Source organism: Falco rusticolus, chromosome 1 (genome assembly GCF_015220075.1).
Source record: "Falco rusticolus isolate bFalRus1 chromosome 1, bFalRus1.pri, whole genome shotgun sequence".
NCBI lineage: Eukaryota > Metazoa > Chordata > Aves > Falconiformes > Falconidae > Falco > Falco rusticolus.
This window is the reverse complement of record NC_051187.1, coordinates 54,975,554-54,994,622: the sequence shown is the minus strand read 5'-3', so window position 1 is coordinate 54,994,622 and position 19,069 is coordinate 54,975,554. Positions and strand designations below refer to the sequence as shown.

General features: G+C 39.1%; 1 long non-coding RNA gene across 1 annotated transcript in view; it reads left to right on the top strand.

Annotated features, from left to right (window-relative positions):
* Positions 1–19,069, top strand: part of LOC119144386 — a 52,572-nt gene that overhangs the window by 9,025 nt on the left and 24,478 nt on the right. Inside the window, exon 2 of the long non-coding RNA XR_005103108.1 lies at positions 9,443–9,534. This is a non-coding gene — a long non-coding RNA (uncharacterized LOC119144386). The remainder of the gene's footprint in view (positions 1–9,442; positions 9,535–19,069) is intronic.

Below are 19,069 nucleotides of genomic sequence, written 5' to 3'. Positions count from 1 at the left end.
TAAAATTATAAACCAATTTTCAAAGAGGTTTAAAAGTATTCTGAGCTGTTTACCGGGTGTTTTGTAAATGAGTTAATTTGGATGCTGATGCTGCTATCTAACAATGAAATGAGCATGCTTAGATAGGGGCTGGGGCCAGGGAAAAATGTTTCTGATCAATCACAGCAAAGCTTAAACTTGTTTATGAAAAATATGAATTAAGGCTATTCATAAATGCTGGGTATGGATCAGCTTTGAGTTACTTTTAAAACAACTTATGTGCTTTATTATTTTTTCACTTTTTTGCATTATCATCAAAACAAAATCAGATAATGCAAGTTTTGCAGTGTTTCACTAATAGGAATGGTATTTTAATTAGCAGTCTCGTGAACTGATTCTGGGAATAGCATCTGCCCAGTTAGTGTAGATAGGCAGGGGTGAGGGATAAGGGAATATTTTTTTATACCACAGGTCTTTTGAGGATTTACGTATGGTCCTGCCTATGAGTGTAAAGGACTACTGCTGGTGGTGTCTGTGTGCTTAAGTGAAGCAGGTGCACAAATCCTTCAGCATCTATAAATCTAATGGATCAAAATATTCTCTCACTATTAGAGTATTGCAGTCCTGAAATATCTGTAGAATACCCTGATATATTTTTTACTTCATCTATCATTTGCATACAACACCACTTAGAGATACAAATGGTGTCCATACTGCACTGTTACAGCAACAGTTACCTTATGTGATTGCTAGCAACATGAATGGGAACAGAATAACAGGCTTGGAGGTGCTTCACAGGATGACAGGCAATGAGAAAAGTCGGGAGGAAGGTTTCTAAATGATAACTAAATCACAATTTCTTAACTCCCTCCCTTTCACTGCAGTAGCCCAGCATCAAGCTCTTCACAGGTTTTAGAGGTTTTTTTAAATATTATAATAACACATTCATAGAAAGGCAAAGGTATCACATACCTGAAACAGTGCTTCTGATTATACCTGCAGGTGCAATATTAGTGCATAAAGATGGCTATTTGCATATCTAGCTCCAGAGATACAGATGCAAATCAAGCTCAGTATATTTGCACACATTTCCTAATCTTCCTTATTTAGCTCATGGACCAGCCTCGGTAAACATTGTGACATCTACAGTACTTAGTTCTCTGATGCTTTTCTTCCAAGCTGAATGTCTGGCTCCCTGGTAAATGAGCTGGGAGCACACTGTGAGTCTTAGAGAATCAAACCAGTTTGAGAATGATAGATTCTGGAGGTAAATAATGACCTTTCATATTATATTTTGCTGCCATTCAGGTGAGATTTAGTTACTTTTGCAACAAACAAACTGAGATTTTTCTGTCAAAACCCAGTGCTTTTATCTATGCTGTGGGCAATGCTCTCATATGTAGTCTAAGTTTATTTTCAGAGATGTAAATCTATCAGTTAGATGGGTGATGTGTTAAAAGATACAGGTGGCCTGTGAATCCTCTAAGTAAGGAGGAGGCACTTGAGAGGTTTTAAACTCCTGAATGATAAAGAAGAGGTATAAATAGTGGCTTGTAACAGTATTAAAAAGCTTTACCAACATAGAAAGAGGGGCAATATTTACTGCAAGTAATAAATATTTGTAATTGTTAAGTGGTGCTTTTCAAATGATATTTCATGTCTAGTTTTATTTTGAGTTATTTTTTAAAACTTCAGTTCCTCATGAAAACAAGTTGTATAGCTTATGGTATTACCCCAGCAAAATGATTTCCATAAATAAAGCAAGAGGCAATAGAAGGGAACGTATATAAAGATTAATGCATCAGACTTTTAAGCTTACAGTGACTAACAATAATTTCAGAGACTTAAGTTGTTGGGAAGGAAATCTCTCATATGGAACCAGGCAACAAATCCAAAACTACCTGAGCAGCATGGGCAATTTACTTTCCTTCCACTTAAAGAATTGTATTTTTATAGCCATTTTCCCTGAGCTTATTGATTTTGTATGCAATTTTCTCCAAAGACAGAAAGCAACTAGATTTAGCACACAAATGGATGTAGATGGTAATTAATGTTTGTGCTGTTTGTCAGCCTAACGCAGCCGATGAGAACTTCTGTGGGCTTCCCTGCACAGGATGGGAAGGGGAGTATTTCCTTCCTGCAAAACTGCATGGGGAGGGGACCATGCAGCTGTGGAGTGGAGTAAAGATACCAGAAAGGTGATGGCAGATCTGGTCCTTCTGATTTGGTCAAGATTAGAGATTCATGTATAGAGTCAGGCAGTTAATATTTCCTTCTTTAAAAAGAGAAAAGTCACAATCAGATGCAACTGGAAAACTATACCTTACCTTCTATTATTTCAAATTAATTTCCATTGAACTAAGTGTGGAAAAAAAATAGGTGTAGAAAATGTCAGAGAATGTAAGGTCGCTTTACCAATTAAAGGTAGTTAACCTTGCACTAAGTCCTAGATGCTGGAAAAAAAACCCCAAAACTAAAAAACCCCACAACATAGGCTGGATCTCAGTTAACATCTGTAGCATGTAGGAACCACATAACATCAGTTTCTTTTAGAAGTTGCAGTTTCATTTCCTAATACAGTGAATATAACAACACTGTTCATTAGGGATCAGTTTAGATTCACTTTAGATAAAAATACATGGAGAATAGGGGCCTAGATTATTAATATATTATTATATCATTCTTAAATAAATAATGTAGAGATCACAGAATAATGAATAATAGTATCAGAAAATTCATAAAGTACATTGTTAAAAAAGCAAGAAAAGCATTAATTCAGATCTGGGGCAAAAATTTAGCTCAATTTTTATTTAATTCTAGCTTATAACTCCGTTACAGAGGACCAAAACAACCTGTATAACAAGATTCAAATGTCTGGAAGGTACTGTCAGTTAGTGAACTGATGCTGTTTTGCAATGTAGCATGATGCAGTTGTATCATCTAAGGTGCATGTTATCAGTAGAGTGGATCTAGAAAAGGGTTTGCTACAAACTCATTAGGTATTATGCAAATCATACATTACCGAGAATCTCTTACTGTACCTAGAATAACAGAGATGTCAATGTTGTAGCTCTACAGATTGGAAAATGCTAATTTTATTTAATGACATCCAGGGCCAGTGAATGAGCCACTAATGATCACTCTCTTTTGTTTTCCATTTAAGAAACATATTCGGTACAGTTGGTAATCATCAAAACAAACCAGAATCAAAACTGACATCTCAAGCTTCCAATTATGAACAAGCTGCACACATTTTAGAACAACAGTCTGAAAATACTGGAGACCAGGTGCAACCTTTCACCCTTCAGATCTACCTACTTTAAATTCTTGATATCTGCTGCCTTGTCATTTCCTCTGTCACTGCATGGTGATCCCTTTCAATGGGTAATAATCCATTGTATTGTATCTCACGGGCTGAAGAAGCATAGTAGATTGGATAGGTACGGTTCCCACATGACATACCTTATTAACTTCAAACAAAACCGACAGGGTAAACCGATGATCAGAAACCCTTACAAGCATGCATGGTTAGAAATAAATAATGAAGAAAAAAAAAAAAAAAAAAAGGAAATTCAGCTATTCACAATGAATTTCAACACTGTAAAATACACAAATTCAGAACTGATGGGAAAGGTGCCTTGACATTCTCAGGAACCTGGCTTCTCAGTTTTTACTCTCCTTGTTTCAGCCAGAGCTGCTTTGCATACTGTGTTATTTTTGGAACAAGGGTTTGTTTTTTTCTAAGGACTTCAGGAAGCCTTTATCCACGGCTCACAATTTGTACAGCCTCTGTTTACAGTTTGTAGGTGAAAGAATTGCCAATTTGAAGCACAGAACTTTTGCTCGTATTCAGTTACAACAAATGCACTTTGTACAGAGCTTAATGACTAACATCATTGACTAGCACATAGTATCACAGAGCGTTGTCCTGCAGGCAGCTGGGTACCCACTCTGAGGCATCGAGTCCTTGAGCAAGCTGCGTAATTGAGCCTCTAATGAGGCATGCCTTTTGCATGCTTTTTCAAAGTAAACCCCTGTTTGTCTGCAAAGCGTAAGGAAGCCAGGCAGGAGCCAGACATGGTGTAATTAGAGAACAATTTTGAAACATGTGTCTCATGTTGTGGGGAGTGACGCTGCAAGACTTTTCATTTCAGAAAGTACAGCATCCTGTGCTCTGACTTTTAGAGGGCACCAGTGCAAAGAGGAGAGTGTGGGCAGCTCCTGCTGCTTGAACAGCCTCTAGGAGCCCTAAGGCCTTTCTGGTTTATTCAAGGGTCTGTGCAGCCAGCTTTGACTTCTTGTGCCCCTTCCGCATGCTCAGGAACCCACAGATCCTGAAATGATGAAAAGCTTTGTACGTGGAAGGTGACTCTTTGGCCTTGCACATGCACATAATTGCCAAAGCAGGACAGGTGAGCAGCACTATGGAACAGTGTGTGCCAGCAGAAATCACAGCAATGAGGGAATGCAACACCTCTGAGGTCAGACACAGGAAAGTTTTACTTTGCAGAGGAGTCTGGTAGAGAAAAGCATCCTTCTGGCATAAATGACAGAGGTGATTCCTGTTATGGCCTGGTACGCTTGACAGAAAATGCATTATCTAGCAAGACAACCCTATATAGTGCATCCTGCAGACACTAAGGGTTCCATGGAAAATCATTCCTAGATCTGGAACTTCGTAGTATAGGAACATAAAAGTGAGTTTGAAAGAAGGACTTTTGTCCTCACCTGAATGTGGCACATGAAAAGGGAGAGTGTATTTAATTTGTGCTCACATCCAGTACTACTGTTCCAATATTTTGTATTTATGTATATTCAACTTTCTTCTAATAAAGGAAACTAAATGCATATTGACTCTTTGAAATGCATACTGTCCTGATACGAAGGCTCTTGTCACTATGCTAAAAGATGTTTGAAATACCTCCCCTATGATATCTATCAGAATAATAAATTCTGAGCTTTCGATACCCATAATCCTTTTCTAAAAGATATCAGAGCGCTTTTGCAATTTTTCTGTGATAAAGCTCATCAATCATACCGGTCTCAACTGTATAATCTCTCATTATTACATTGTGAATTTATTTCCTGTAGCTCCATTGCTTCTTAGTGTTTTGCATGTGCACTTTCTGTTCCTGGAAGATTTATGCACCGTGGTCTTGGCCTTCTCAATAGTTTAACAGGTATTTAAGTGAAATTATTCTAAGTAAACATCCAAAGTCATTGTGTACCATTTATCGACTGGGAGTCAGATAAGGCAGCACTTCAGAGGGTTGTAAATTGTGTTTAAGCTTGCAATAAACTAACAAATCACATCATACATATGAGTGGTTCACCTATGTGAATATCAGACAAGTGTCCTCACCAGACAGGAGAAGAACATGCCTGTCCTATGTGTTACAGTTCAAGGGATGTGTTTAATGAAAACAAAAAATAGGATTCCCCAGAAGCCATTTTTCTTTTGGGAAATAAGACAAGTTTCAATTCAGTTTACAGTTTTATTTCTTGGGAGGTGAAAGGGAGGTACAACCTAGTTTTGCTGTAATCTCTAACCAAAAACCCAGCCAGAACTGCTCTCCCAACTGTTTAACTACCTTAAGTTTTATTGAGAAACTTAGCAAACCTAGTGCATTCGGAGCTGCTGGTAGCATCAGCTAGATTCCTAGGCTCTGACTTAAGCCTTGTTCTTTCCTGGATACAGTATGCATGTGTGGTGGGTTAACTTTGGCCAGCGGCCGGCCACTCAGCCAGCTGCCCTGTGACTCCCCCTTCTCAGTAAAGCAGTGTAAGAAAATATGATGAAAAAGCTCACGGATCAAAATAAAGACACCAATTACCATCATGGGCAAAACAGGCTTGACTTAGGGAAAATAAATTTATTTTGTTGCTAATTAAAATAGACTTGGACAATGAGAAACAAAGACAAAATTAAAGCACCACCTTACCCCTCCTGCTTTTTCCCAGGCTCAACTCTACTCCTTCATTCCCACTCTTCTACCTCCCCCTGCTCAACAGCACAGGGGGATGGGGAATGGGCAGTTGCAGTAAGTTCATAACTCCTACTTGCTGCTCCTTCCCCCTCACACTGTTCCCCTGCTCTGGTGTGGATCCTCCGTGGACAGCAGTCCAGCATAAACCTGCTCCAGCATGGGATTTTTTTCAGGGAATACCCCCTTGCTCCGGTGCTGGTTCTCCTTGGGCAGCAGTGTGGGTATATGCTCCAGCCTGGACTCTACAAGGGCTACAGGGTAATCTCTGAAGCAGAGACTTTTTTGGTTTTGGCAGCTGCACTTCTAAACAGCTTTCACAGGAGCTGTGTGGGTGGGGTCACTGTACCTATGCAGGGGTCAGCGTGGCAGAGCAGCAAGAGCTCAGATGCAGAAAGAACAAATGTATTTCAAGGTCATCAGAGCCAGGTGTATCATTAAAGCACTGGCTTCCCTTAGGCAGGAATAGGATATTTTCAGCATTTTATACCTGCCACGGAAGAGGCTGATGTTCCTCTGCCTCCAGCCATTCTTTGCAGTTACTTATTGCGGTTAATTTTGTTAACATTGCTGAGCTCTGTGTTCAGATCAGCTTGTGGGGTGATGTTGAACACCGTACCATTAAGTCCTGCCCTAAAGCCCACTGCAAACATAACCAGCCTGTCTAAAAACACGTTCAGTCAGGATGCGCAAACCCAGTGCACTGGTCAGGAGGCTGCTTTTGGCATTACTGTCTGCTTTTTTTCCTCTTCCTTTTTTGTGTCCTCTTAAATCACTTTACCCCAAAGCACTGCTCTGTCCTCAGTGATGCCACCTTTAATTACAAACTACCATTGATGTATTTTTTTCAGCTCTGTAATTCAGATGATTAAGCAGCATACTCTTAAACTCATGTTTCCCTGCCTTACAGGGCAGTGTATTTTACACTTGGTTGTAGAGGAATGCAGGCAGTGGGTTGATTGACATGGATGATGTGCAGCTGTAGCTCCTTCCTGCTAAGTGGTTAAATAGCCCTGAGGAGCGTGGGAGAGGTGGTTGGAGGAAGGAGGAGTGGTGTGGCCTGGCCTGGCCTTGCCTCTGGAGGAAGGAGAAAAAGCACAGACATTAGCATCTGACCAACAAGGTAAAGCCTTGATGTAGCTTGCTAGTTTTGTTTGTGCTGTGACAATTGGGGCCCTGTGTGAAGCAAACTGGTTTGGACTCCAACTACAACGCTTGGTCACAGACCAAGGGCCAAATACAGAAACCCTCTGTCTGAAGCCATATGTATTCATTTGTGGACAGTTTGTAAGATTAAATTACACATCAATATTTGCTTATTCTGCCATGTAATTAATGTACTGCAAGCAGATTTAGAATCATAATTTGTATAGGTTTTTCAAGAGCTGGTTAATATGTTTACTTTTGAAAGTACTTGTCTATTAGGTGGACTGTACATGGGATAAATCACCCAAACAGTGATCAAAAAGAAAGCATATTTGACCATCATATCATTTAATTAAGAACAAATGTTTCTATAGAATTGCTGGACTACGGCAGATGAAAAGAGCAATTCCTACTTTAACAGCTCACAAAAGTGCAATCGCTGCAGTGAAAGATCGGGGTATCATGTAGGTAATGTGCCTTGTCAGTAGCTGTGGTACGCTGTGTAATGGAAGTGGTTTCAAGAGGTTCTCCATCTTGTTATGCTACTGCTAACGTGTTGAAGTGATCCTTCCTCCAAAGTGATGAAAAAGCACCTAAAGCTAGCATGCTGCTGGGAAACACTTTATGGTTGCCGAAGACACTACATACGGTGGGACATGTACCAAGACCTTACTAGACTTACATGCAAGAGTCAGTGAGGATAAACACTCCCTGATGAAAATAACTTGAATGTGTCTGCCTTGTAGATCAGAATATCAGTAATTTTTGAGAAATGATAATTTGTTCCCTGGTGCTGTAGTGACAGTCCCAAAGGAAGAGCTGGTCAATGCCCATTGTGCCTTGTACTTGCTTGCTTTTGTGCTTTTTTTTTCTTTTTTCCCCCAAAAGCTGTAAACCTGTAACGTCCTATTCCACAGAATCCAACTTGTGACCTACTATAAAGGGCACTATCTCATTAATCAGTGAAAGCAGAAACAACATGTCAAGCTCATAAAAAATTATGGATCTGACTTGCTAACTATTGAGCTCTCTTGACAAATAAGATACCGTTGTTTCTCAAGGCCTTTGAGGAAAAAGCCGCTGAATGTAATTAAGGATCTGGTATGGCTGCCTTTATACTGTATGTAGAACAGTGCTGGCTGCACAAAGAAGACTTTATCTGTATTATCAACGCAACTTATGTTAACAATTGTTACTGTACACGGAGTGGCTCTTGAAAGGCTTCTCCTTTCAAAGTGTTGAGGTTGTTCAGGACTTCAGAGGGAAATGGGAAACAGAAGACTAATTTGATTTAAATATTCCTTTATTTAGAAATAAGGACATAGAATAAACCTTAATACAGTCAAGAAACAAGTATGCAAAGATGGAATAACTGAGCTGAAGCATATAGTGTATGCATTGTTTTAGGTCCCCGGCCTCCTTTCTCATTTGTTTTTGAACACTACATACTGTACGTATCTTCATGGCTTTCTAAGACCCTTTCTATCACACCCATTTTTATGCTAGTTTATTTTTATGCTTCAACATAACACAATGACTTTACCCTAATTGTACTGATTCATAAGTGGGTAAGTCCCCAAAACTATTCCAAAGGCTGTGAGGTTAAAAATATTGAAGTAAAATGAGTGAAGCTTTTTTACCAACTTTAGGCCAGCTATAAAAATAACCGAAGTTCTTCAGCCAGCATTAGAGGTGGTAGAGGGAGATGGGAGTTTTCATACAAAATTTGGCTGCTATAGATCTCCTAATTGTATGCGTCTGTCGTCTTTTTTTCCCAACGCATTATGTCATTCAAGTCTGCACAGCTATCCGCTAATGTCATAGTTGTAGATAATATTGGCTGCCATGATAATTCAATTTGTATTGTGTGCTCAATTTCACAATTTTTGTCCCACTTTCTTTGTTTCCTTACAGCAGGTAAGGGAAAATTCAGTGTTTGAATCTGAATTTTCCTATCATATTCTCAATTGTTCATAATCTTTTGAAGGTGTTTTGTAACTGTAAGTCGACTAGGAAATGGTCAAGCTATATAACTTTTGAACCTATTTCTGTGAGGACAGCATTTCACCTACTTTCTTATGTGATCTGAAGTAGGTTGTGAAACTTACTTGGTATTTCTGTTTATGTCTAGGTCTACATAATATCTCAGCCACTGTAGAGGGCTTTTCCTTCCCTAAGTCATACTGAGTTGGCAAAGAAAAAGGACTACATTTAGATGTTATTTGATTTAAGGGATAAATCTCAATTATTTTAATTCTTCCTGCCCTAATAAATGATAATAAACCTTCCAGTACTAAATCATGGCAACCTGACACTCCTGTTCTCTCACCTAGGTCCTATGTGATATCTCCAATTGTTAGAAATACGGTGCCCCACTTTGGACAACTGAAGAATTGGCATTATCTTTTACCCAAGTAAATCACAGGTAATAAGTAATAATATTTTTCTGCATCCTTCTTACTTTATCCTCTATTTCTGCAGCATGCCCTGAAGGCTTTTCTGTGAGAATGAGGAACTATGCATGGCTCTTGCTTCTTCTGTTCAAATGAGTCCTTGGTAATTACCAGATCAGTTTTGCTGGCATAGAGAGAGATGTCAGCAATGGATCAGGTACAGTACAAGGACATTGGGCAAGTAAGACTTCAGTTTAGATGGGACAAATAGGACCATTTATCGATGTAATGAATGGGCAGTGGTCTGCAAAATAGAGCCTTAAGGTGGCATTCACAAATAGTTTGCTTCATTTTTTACCCATTCGTTGTACTTCACCTTTTCACTTCTCTCTCAAAAATGAATGCATTCAGTGCCCAGATTTACAGCTTTGAAAAGTATGGATAGTTCTGCATAGTATTTGGCACTTTCTTATGTGCAGACCTGAAACAGTAGGGCTCTATAAATAATAACGTATGCTGCTACCTCAGCATGTCAGTTCATTTAATGAGACACATGTGACAGTTTCACATGCTTTACAGAGTGTTGTCTAGAAGGAATGTCTTGTCAGCACAGCAAAAATATCTGCATCTTCCAGCAATGTGAGTCTGCTCCAGCCTGGCACTATTTCAAAGCCTGGAACCCAGGAAAAGACTGTGTTTCTAAACAAGACACACCTGAAACAATCACCTCCTTTGAGGTTCTGTCGAGCCATGTTGTGCTGTCACACCAAGCTGCTGACAAAACTTGTTACATCAGATAATGTCTGATGTGACTGAAAAAAACCCCTTAAACGACATATGCTAACAGGACTCAATTACGTGTCTGTCTTCCCCCCCCCCCCCCCCCCCCCCCAAGAGAATGTGCTGTCTTTAAAAATGCTGTGTGCTCACTTGTTTATCCTTCATTTTTCTGTAAAACACTGACTCAGAGTAGTCACACATTCTCAGGGATGCTGGACTTCTATTTTTATTTATCCTTTCATTCTGAGCATCTAGTTTTGGTGTGGTTTTTTTATTTTTTATTTTTGTTTGTTTTGGTTTTTGGTTGTGGGTTTTTTTTCCTCCTATTTAAACCTTTTAAGAGCAGTATCAAAGATCCATGGCTGAAAGATGACAAACCCTCTGAGAATGTGCTGGAAGGGTATTGCAGGGTATTGGCAGTGTGAGGCTGACAGAGTACCTCTCCAGGATGCCTTGTGAGTGGCCCATGGGGCTGGTGCTCATATTCTGTGGGTTTTCTTAAATTTGAGGAAGAACCATGACTGGCATCTAATTTCACTCTTCACACAACATGGGCCAAAGCACCTTCAATATTTACATATCCAAACGTTTGAACTACCTTTTTTTTTCATTACAGATATTTGTACAAATTAAAGAGCTACAAGTAATGGGGTAACCCATCTATACAATCTCTTCCTATGTACCTCCAATGTTCATGCAAAACTGTTGTGCATTTCATACCCAGCTTAATTTCCCCATTGCCAATATCATGCATAAAAAAGTTGTGGGCATCTTTTCATTCCTCTTCTGATACTTAAGACTTCAGTGTTCATAGTTTAAATGTGTTTTGTGTGTAGTCACTGAGGGACAAAAATAAATTTTTGGGTTTTGAGGTTTTATTTTGGTTTTATTAGTGGAAACAGAGATGCTAGGAATGAAATAATTACAGCAGTTGGAGGCTTTATCCCTAGATTGTGAGACTTGCATTAAGGGTGAAAGAAATCGCATCAATTAAACATCACTGAAACTTATGTATCTTCTGTTCCCATCCACTGGCAACATCTTGCAGTGTCTTCTTTTATTAGCTTGAAGAAACATCTGGTGTCCTATTTAGTTGTGTTACCTTTTTTAACCTGTAAGTATTTGTAAACCCAGATGGATCATTTTGTAATCTTCTCATGGATAAACTAAACCAAGGATCTCTGTTTTCTAAACTTGTCACTTGACTGATGTTAAGCAATAGCTGCATTCAGAATCGCCACAAAGCTCTTACATGTGTGCAATTGCCCCCGTGGTCCCAGAAAGCATGAGAACTAATGCATCACACTCGGACTGCACAGGCACAGCAAGTCTAACGCATCCTGGTGGCCCTCACCTGGCTCAGGTCACTTAGACAGGTCTAGTAACTTGGAAACACCTTGTACAGGTAGATTTTGGAGAAACTTCACATGATCTGGCAGGATAAAGTACAGTCCAACAAGTATCCCACTTTGCAATTAGTCTGTTACAGTGTTAACCACAAGCAGACTTGCTCCTGTCTTTCTCAGCAAGCCATCACTGTAAAGCAAGTATACTACTAATGAAATTCAACACAGTACATTCAGTTGTTTCATTAGTCTTTCATGTAATCTATTAGGTTCAGTTGAGCTAATTGTACCAGGTGTCTCTCCTAACATGCTATTTTAAAGTTTTCTTCTTATTGCGTAGGATTCTAGTATAAGTGTAAAAGCAGTCTTTCAGTGTGGGTTATAATTTCACTGCACTTCAAAATTCTGTTGTGACAGTGGGTAAATCATGTAATCATTTTGTGCCTCAGGTCTCCCTCTGTAGGATGGTAATACTTTTGCTGCTATGGGATGGGAGAAACTATCGTGAGAATAAACCTAAGCACTTGGAAGGTAATGGGGTTTTGCAATTACGGATGCTAGGAAAGATCTTACTAATAACAAGTGGAGAATCCTTGCTGGAGATACAGAAGTTCTGAGGCCTGAATCCACATTTTAACAGGACAACACAAACCAGCTTTTAAAAGTAGCTTAGTTTTTTTTTTCCTTTGTGTTGTGCAGAACTCCATACACAGTAAGGAATAAAATGGATCGATCATAGCGATACTGTGCACTTCGTAACTCCTTAGTCACTGACCTTGTATGAAGTCATTTAAGAGGGCAAGCTCAGCCCTAGTTTCCTCAGCCTGTGTTAAAACTTTGAATAATGCACAGCTTTGTTGAAAGTTTCAGTGAATTTAAGGTTTCCTTACAATTCTTTTTTCACGAGTTTAATCAATGGGTCAAACCACAAGATGGAGTTTGTGCATTTGTCAGTGAGGCTTGTGCTTTGGTTGGATGCCAGCATTGTCAGATTCATTTAATGCTGTGTTATAAGAAGGATATTAACGTTCACACTCCTATTTCCAGGTTAGCAATGGCAGACTTTAAGAGAAATTGCAGTAAAATATACTGTGGTAGGAAAAATTAAATTAAAAAAATCTGGTTCAGGATTTAGCCAGGATGGAATGCACCACATTTGCTGGGAAATGATATATGAGCTGAAGCTGAAATGTCCCAAATTTATTTTATTACTCCTTGGAACTGCCTTTGTTTAAAGTTCCTAATTTGTGCATAAATGTGTTGTTTCAGAGAGAAAGTGAGAAGGAGGGAAATGATGTGACAGGTTAATTATATTTAAGAGAATACAGAGGAGATCAAAGCCAAAGAGATAAAAGCTGCAACTACTGTATAGGCTGGAAATTTCTTCTTAATCATAAACACCCTTAAGTACAGTGCTTCAGAGAAAGCCGCCCTGAATTCAGGACAGAGTCACAGCTGAGATGGAAATCCTCTATTACAGTGTTTTATGACCTGCACTGGCTGCTGCTGGCAAGCCCCATACTTATGCAGGCACCAAAATGTCTGGGAGCATTCACGAGAAAACAGTAAACCAAACAGTGCTGCCTAGGTCAGCGGCTCTAAAATACCCCCCCATGGGCTGTATTGCTGTGAACTGTTTGCAGAGATGGCAGTTGACTGTGGGCCAAGAAAAATCAATCTTGTATCAACAGATGTAATCAGAACCCCTATGGTGGTAATGACTGTCACAGTTTCCATTAGCTGGGAATGCTTTAGCTTTGGGAGGAATGGCTTCCCCCCCACACCCACTACTTTTTTATTGGTGCTATATTACCAAACCAAAGTTATGAAACTGCTGCATCTCCTTTCTGAAAGCCAATAGTTAATAAAGGGAGTGTAAGCCAAAGCAAGATGCTGCCAATATTTTAAGCAAAGGTCCATCTCCACAGTTTTTGTTTCTGTTGTTTTGCTCTAAATCCACTAAACCTACTCTCTGCTTTCCTCAAAGTATTGCTGCTATATTTTCCCTCTACAAAAAAAGCCAAAACCAAAACCAGGAGCTCCACACTGCTCCCTGGGAAGCTACTCACCCCTCTGTACTCCCAGTCTCTGCACCTTGATCCTCTACATCCAGCGCTCCTCCATCTCAAGTTTCTGGTGGAAATTTCTTGTCTTCTTGAAGTGCATGGTAAAATGTCTGTTGCCTCTGCTACCAAGACCTGTGGTAAAAAGAAAAAAAAGGCATTAGGTTGCCTTGGGCTTGGGGACATTTGGCTGAATGGAAAGTGTAAGATTTTTTTCTTGGACAGGTAGAAGTCAGGTACTCAATGTGATCCTTTTGCTTTTTTAGGGGGTGGTATCTGTTGGTGCATATTAGTAAGTAAAGCTACTGTGAGAACAAGGCGGTACTCAATGCTGCTGAAGGACTGTTGGAAGTAACTTACCTCTGAGCTTCTCTCCAGACTCTTTCTTTTCTCCTTTGCCATTTTTCAGACACAGGGTAGTTCAGCTGGTTTAGCCACTTCTCTGCACATTTGAAATGCCCAATCAAGAGGATGAAATGGAAATGCTTATAAATCTTAGTTCAGTCCCAAACCTGTCGAAAACTTCATGTGAGCAAGCAAGGACGCATGTATTTTTTTTTCCTGCTGATGTTTTTACACACGTTTATTATCAATATGCATACCTGGTAAGTGCTATCATACCCATACCATTCATGCATTCACTTGAAATCTGTGCACCAAAACTGATTTTTCACACAGCAGGTCATGCTCAACAGGAGTAATGGTTTTGCTGCAGAAGCTATTCTTCATGGGCACTGGGGGCTTGTAACTGGCCATTCAAAAAGTCCTGGATGCTTCTATGAGTTATTTGCATGTGTGGATGTGAGAAGAGGGTTTCAGGGCCGCACAGAGCGCACTGGTGTGCGCAGGTACAGCAGCTCACATAAACTGCCACCTCAAGGCTACTGCACGTAGGTTTATTGATCTGTTATTACAGATTAGACCAGCTCATCTGAAGCATAATGAAACTGTGTCACATTGAAGGATAAGCTTGCAAACACGTTTGTTTTGTGCCAGTGGAGTCTGCATCAGAATCCACCACCTGCCTGCTCAGGTAGAAGTAAACTGAGTTCATCACAAACTGGCCAGGCAAAACCCTGGGCAGACTAGATGACCATAGTTGTTCTGATCTTGCACTCTTTACATAGGAGAGGGTGATTTAACGTGTATACATTTGGGTCAAGGTTTGCCCAACTGTTCCCAAAATTCAGTGCTTGTCCAGAACATTCTATGCTGCTTCTCAAAGGCATTTTTTTTGCTATTCATGTTTATACCCAGGGGAACTATCTAATAATTTAAGCATTAGATAACTGGGCAGGAAAAAAAAGAGATCAATCTTTGTGATATTTTTAGTAGTACTTATTTACTGCAGTCATCCTTGAGATAGGCTGTTAAATGGCATATCAATACCACTGGTTGTGAAGAATGTGAAGGTGCATGAAAATGAAAGCTCTAGGAGTTTTATGAAGTAGAACTGATAGGGATCACTTCCAGTATCAGACAAGAATATTTTTTACACATGATATTGGCAAACATTGAACAGAACTTCAGAAGCCTGTGGTACTTTTAATGTAGCTTTTCTAGATGCTATTAGATATAAAGCTGTGTGTGTACAGTATATACTGCAACAGTATCATGGATAAAAACTGTGTGTGTGAATGAACATATTATATCAAACCCCTTTGTTTCCACAAGGAGACTGCCCACGTTTTTATAGGAGGATTTTTTTTTATTACTGTATCTAATCAACTGATAAAACCATAGCCTTATGAATACTGTAAGGCATACTTCATACATACTGAGTGTATATATATATACACCTAGTTCATATTGGGTAACATCTGCCGGTCCAACTTTACATAGCAATGTTACTAAAGTCATTAAACACAGCTTACAACTTCAAACCAACAATTTAGCATCTCTGAAGCCCACACAATTTTTCTTAAAGCTGTGTGAAAAAAACACATTTTCACAATCCCTTTGGGGTTAACCTTCTGTAATCAATACAAGCTTTTCCCCTGCCTCTCCATTCGCTGACAGCATCAAGAAGGCTAAGGCTTTGGCTTTGTGTCAAATTTAGGAAATGCTTATCCTTTTTTTCAGAAGGTGTCAGAGGAGGTAAAATGATATTTCCAAGTTCTTTCCAATGCCAAAAATTCCCTTTCTCAAGTACCTTACTAGCCATAGGGTGGGAGATAAGAGAAAGCCTGGAGTGTGGGTCTTCAGAGCAAGTGCCAGCAGAAGTCTCCATAGGACTGCCTGGGCTCAGCATTTGTCATTCCCAAGTGCACCAGGGCATACAGTCCAGTATTAAATCTAAAGCTCTTAAACCTCCTTAAGACTGCCCAGCTGTTTTGCAGGCACAGTCTCAAAGACTTAAAAGTCATGGTATACAATGGGGATTTTATAGCCAAAACAAGATCCAAGCCAAGCCTTCAGTGGCTTGAATGCATGGATATGCTACAGGAGATTTCCAAGAAGCAACACACACTGCAGAAATTTCTCTGGAATACAAGTAGATAGGAATTAAATCCTTGCAACATTGTATACTTTCACACTTCTATTATAAGGATCCATTCATCATATTCTCTAAAAGTAAAGACATCACACAGATTAATTATTTCCTCATAAAGGCAAGGACTTCTGAAATAAGGTATTACTGCCACAATCCATCTACTGACAGTTGAAAATTTCTAGTAAATCTTTTTCCTCTGCTGTATCATTGCAATCTACACAATGTGGCCCTACTCCTAAATGTTTTCAGTCCATACTCTAAAAGAGCTGAACAATGAATCTCTGGAAGTTTTGCAAATCCTTCCCCCCAAAAACCAATGGTGTAAAAAATGGTATTATATATTTAAGAAAATGGCTTTAGTTCAGTGGCATTTTTCACACAGAAATTGTTTCAACAGGAAGTTTCCAGCTGCTGCAAAGGAATAGGTGAATGCTTAAAGAAAGGGCAAGTCTTCCAATTAACCAGTGGAATTACAGTTAAAACAAAAAAACCTTTGTTTAAATAGATGCTGTCACAGCAAAAGATCATTAACTATAAACCACAGTACCTTTTTGTTTGCAAAGTTTTCTGTTAAGTTATACTCGTCATCACACATGTGGTTGTGCATACAACTGCATCCTCTGATTTCACGCCAGAGACAATAATGTATGTTCATGGCTGGCCAGAACTGGTGCTAGTGAAGGGGACTGGGTGGGGGTGGGGAAGGGAAGGCAATAGTAGTTCTAGGACTAAATCAAAACCCCCACAATTTTCATGTATGAAAAAACCATGATAGATGCATGATTTTCACATGAGAATTAAATGCTCATATAACATCAGATCATCATCTTTACTCAGATTGGGAGGTGCAGGTGGCTTTTTACCCATCTTTACAGCATTCTGGTGCAGTTTTATCAATATTTTGCATTCTTGGCTAGAGTGTGTAACAATGTCATGAGGGAATACCACAGATTTTTATTATTAATAATAGTTAAATAATCTATATTATGAATTAACTAATTTATACACATCAATCAGTATATGAGGACTTACTTCAATGGGGCAGCTTCACCATGTCTCTTTGTTTTTAAATGTCTATCCTTCACTGTGCTGTACAGGGATACCCATCATATAGACAAAAGTAAAATTCCCTAATAATGAGGGTGTAAGGGTTGACATAATCCTCTTCTTAAGCAAATACCCCAGTGCAACATCATGGATCATGTATCTTAAATTTTGTTATTGGAGTAATCATTTCTGGTTCTGGTAGTGTGCAAGCAGTGAGGCATGGATGCTGGTTTATGTTGGTAGCTGTGCTACCTGCTCTATTTCATCACGGACTATGAAGTTTTGGGGTAGTAACTATTAGAGCCACACAGAGAAACTTCACAAAGTACTCCTAGTAAATCCTGACAAACTTATACAGGCTTTCAGAAGGTCTCTTTCTCTTTAAAGGAAGCCAATAGTTAACACAATCCTGATACGATCACAACACATAAGAAAAAGTGTCTTCGCTCTATCTAAAGTTCTTCAGATACAAAGTCCTGCCAGAGTTCTTTGAAAAATGAAGCCTGGCAGCAAGCACATTATTTGTGGCTTTTTCAGAGTCATTGAGTCCTTTTGAGTAGATGTTTAGAGCATCCAGGCAGCTTTAGGAATATGTATTACTTAAGACAGAGGGCAGCCATCACAGGCTGCTGAATAATATTGATTCTGTTTTAAAATACAGGTGTTTTCATCATGTAAGCCACTTCTCTGGCCATACATTTTGAGTTGCTATTGGACTAGAAATGCCACATTAGTGACTACAAAGGGATTCATGTTTACTGTGGGACAAGACTTTACTGGTGTAGTTATTTTCAATGATCTTCAGCCTCTTTTAAGAGTGGTGTGAGGTGGGTCATGACCATGAGGACAATGTGTGTTCAGGGAATAGCAACACTGTGCTGCATCCTGAGTGCACTGTAGGTAAGTTGAACATCTGTTTTAAGGCACTAACAAATTATCTGAGTCTCCATGATCAGGGTATCATGGTTTTAATGAAATCCCTAAATCTTCTCTGTACAACTGTGGGAAAGCATTACCATTACAAACACACAGAAGAGATTCACAGATTTATTTGTGAGTGTCAGAATTTTCTTTTTTCTTCAGAAAGCCGGTCTTTGGCAGTCCTAACATTCTCCATGGTTTAATTTTTAAGGCAAATCTTTCTATAGTTCTCCTGCTGTAGCTGTAACAATTCAAAGTAGTGATTAAACAGACATCTCCTGCTGGCTAAGACTCCTCTGTGATACATTCTGGGACTGAAACCCGTTCTATTTTTAAATGTTGGGCAATTATATGGCAATAAGTTAAATCTGAGAAATGCAGTAATGTGGAAATGAAAAAAAAATATATTTTTCTAATTGAAATAGAATAGGTAAAGCAAAAGGATATTTTTGCACTCTCAGTAGTGAACAATTAACCATATTTAATATGAATGAAAAAAACACTTGGATTTTGAAGTGGGTCCTGAGAATCTACAATTGGGTGTTTGTGGTGGACACAGAAAGACAAATTTATATAAATCATAGTTCTAGATGTTTCCTTGAAAAATATTTTATTTCTTTAGTTATATTTAATGCAATAATAATGAAAAAATGAATCACTACTTGCACAAAATAATCCTTAAAAGTGCTGAAAATTCAGGAAACTTCTAGACATACGTGACCTAGAAGTATCAGCCATATTAGAGATGTACATAAGTTTTTGATAATAGGAAGGGAGATGAGTATCGAGTCAGCAGTGACAGAGGTAGAACACTGTCACAGACCCCCTCATTTCTAGTACTGCTTATGTGGCATCTTGGCAAGTCAGCACTGTCAAGAAGCACTTAGGCTTCTTATTTCATGTCCCAGCATTGTTA